At 56.8% G+C, this 2,500-nt stretch overlaps 1 non-coding gene across 1 annotated transcript in view; it reads left to right on the plus strand.

Annotated features, from left to right (window-relative positions):
- The first annotated feature begins 2,098 nt into the window (after positions 1-2,098).
- Positions 2,099-2,500, plus strand: part of LOC126327486 (small subunit ribosomal RNA) — a 1,893-nt gene continuing 1,491 nt past the window's right edge. The window contains exon 1 of the ribosomal RNA XR_007561300.1: positions 2,099-2,500. This exon is cut by the window's right edge and continues 1,491 nt beyond it. This is a non-coding gene — a ribosomal RNA (small subunit ribosomal RNA).

Genomic DNA, 2,500 nt, shown 5'->3' on the forward strand with positions numbered 1-2,500 from the left:
CGCTGCACCTTAACCCAAGTTACGCTGCACCTTAACCCAAGTTACGCTGCACCTTAACCCAAGTTACGCTGCACCTTAACCCAAGTTACGCTGCACCTTAACCTAACTTACGCTGCACCTTAACCTAACTTACGCTGCACCTTAACCTAACTTACGCTGCACCTTAACCTAACTTACACTGCACCTTAACCTAACTTACGCTGCACCTTAACCTAACTTACACTGCACCTTAACCTAACTTACACTGCACCTTAACTGTCACATGTAACGTCACAGGAATGTAGCTTTGCCTAACAGCAACCCTCTGAACATAGTTCACTGCTTGGATCCTCTGGTGTCATGTGTATTTCTTGATGCCATGGTGCGTACCCTCACATAAAGGTCTTTCGAGTGTTGCGTACTTTCTACACAGTCCCGCTAACCACTGGAAGGGTGTACCGCTACAGAACGAATATCGCCCTCCCCTCCTGCCCTTCCAAGCTGGTCGGTCAGGCGTTTGTTTGTGAAATGAGCCTTGCAGCTGTTCAGTTGCATTCGGTTGTCGATGCAGTCAGTGTACGTTGTGGTACGGCCTGTGTGGACTGTCCGCTGATGTACGCGTAACCCACACTGATCATCCGTCGTTACGTACTGAGTGACATAATGTGGCACATGCTTGACCGTACACCGGCTGCGCCCTACAATGGCGAATCATAAGGGCCATATGTTGTGCACGATGCTACTTGTCTCGTCTCCCCATTACAGCGAGATTGCACTGTTGTACGCCGTACAGACATGTGGTAGGTAGGTACGGACGAAAGTATTGCATGTTGGCCCCCCCCCCCCCCCCCCTCCTCCCTCTGCCGGGAATCAGCGTGAGCCGTCTGTTGATGTAGCGACGAGGGTTTTCCTATTTAATCGTATTGCCCCACACAACATGATAGCACGGTGGACCGCGTTCCACATCTGCGACATGCTACAGAGGCCGGTTGACAGTCGACCGCGCAAGGGACATTGCACACGTGCGCGGACCATCTTCCACGTGTTCTCTCGTGTACATGCCGCAGTGTGTATGTGGGCTGATGTAGCGTGTCGTGACACATAACATGCAGGCATGCCAGAATCGTAGATTTCGCAAATGTAGATTGACGTATACGTTTGCTGCCAAAGATCCGCAAATGAACTGGAAATCAGTTGTTGAGCGGTTGTTCGCGCTGCAGGTGCATCGGTGATAGCGACGATCGGTACATCTATGAACCGGTTGTTTCGGCGGTACCCGCCATGCCCCCGAACCTGAGTTGGCCATGTGGGTATGAAGCGATACGAGGCTGTGGCTTGGCGGGACAGTCCCCGGCCGGTGAGGGGGGGCCGCCCGGCGTGCTGGCCGCGCGCTGCGTGAGCGCACGCACTACAGCCGGCTGGTGGGGGGCGCCCAGTGGCAGGAGCGCCGGCCGACGGGCCCGGCTGGCGTCCCAGCTATGCGCCGGCGCACCCTGCGCGCGGCGCCAGGCGGCCAAAGTGGGTTCTGCCGAGCCCGGTGCGAAGCGCGGTGGACATCTGCAGTGTGCTGGTCCGATTGCGGACTGTGTGCGTTGAGGATGCGCCGCCGCCCGGCACTCGGCGTCGCGACGCCGTCTGCTGCTCGGTCGCCCCCAGCGGTTCTCGCAGGTGGTTTGTATCGCAGCTCTGCGGACGTGTTGGCGCGTGCGCTGTGCTGGGAGAGTTCGCTTCTGCACCCAAGTGGGGCTTTGCCCTTCTGTGGCGCTGGCGTTGGAGCTGCCGGTCACCGTAGGTGGCGCGTGTTGTTTCCCGCCGGCAATGCCACGACAGCACGCTCCCGGGCCTCTGTCGGCAGCGGCAAGCTCAGTTGGGAGCACGGGTGTTCGCACTGAAAGCGTCTACTCGCCCATCTCCGGGCGATTGCGCCTCTCTCGAACCCGACCAAGTACTTAGGACGGCGCTGCGCGCCGCCGGGACCTGAGAGGGTTTCGAGGTGTATCGTGCAGGGGAGCTCAGCCTCCTCCTGTTTGCAGAATAATTGAGCGGACGCTTGCGTGTTCGCGCGGGCCCTCGGGACACACTCCCGGGCGGCCGGCTGCTCAGCTCTCGTTGACGCAGCTCCCTGGTTGATCCTGCCAGTAGTCATATGCTTGTCTCAAAGATTAAGCCATGCATGTCTCAGTACAAGCCGCATTAAGGTGAAACCGCGAATGGCTCATTAAATCAGTTATGGTTCCTTAGATCGTACCCACGTTACTTGGATAACTGTGGTAATTCTAGAGCTAATACATGCAAACAGAGTCCCGACCAGAGATGGAAGGGACGCTTTTATTAGATCAAAACCAATCGGATTGGCTCGTCTGGTCCGTTTGCCTTGGTGACTCTGAATAACTTTGGGCTGATCGCACGGTCCTCGTACCGGCGACGCATCTTTCAAATGTCTGCCTTATCAACTGTCGATGGTAGGTTCTGCGCCTACCATGGTTGTAACGGGTAACGGGGAATCAGGGTTCGATTCCGG

The sequence above is a fragment of the Schistocerca gregaria genome, unplaced genomic scaffold, assembly GCF_023897955.1.
Source record: "Schistocerca gregaria isolate iqSchGreg1 unplaced genomic scaffold, iqSchGreg1.2 ptg001051l, whole genome shotgun sequence".
NCBI lineage: Eukaryota > Metazoa > Arthropoda > Insecta > Orthoptera > Acrididae > Schistocerca > Schistocerca gregaria.